The sequence below is a fragment of the Penaeus monodon genome, chromosome 15 (genome assembly GCF_015228065.2).
Source record: "Penaeus monodon isolate SGIC_2016 chromosome 15, NSTDA_Pmon_1, whole genome shotgun sequence".
Lineage (NCBI taxonomy): Eukaryota > Metazoa > Arthropoda > Malacostraca > Decapoda > Penaeidae > Penaeus > Penaeus monodon.
Window position 1 is genome coordinate 2,051,430 of NC_051400.1, and position 346 is coordinate 2,051,775.

The window sequence follows — 346 nt, forward strand, 5'->3', positions numbered from 1 at the left end:
CGAACGATGATTCTCAAAACAATTTTAATAATAGTAATGCAGTAGTTTTACTCCTGTGTGCTTTATATAACCTATGATTTCTATAAAATATCGGACTATTCATCCCGTCCGGAAAAGAAGTAGACAAGACCGGTTTGCTTGTTTTTTGCAAAACACGTTTATTTTGCATAGTATGTTATTTTTCCTCCATGTCATGGCGAATTCAAATGAGTGGATGTAATCGACGAGTATGTCAGAAAAGTAGCGTTAAGAAGGGCAAAGTACCGAATACTTATTTACTTTCTGTCGTGTCATGTTCCTAGTGGCTTACTTTTTTTAAATGGCGATCATCCCTGCTTTGAGCCTC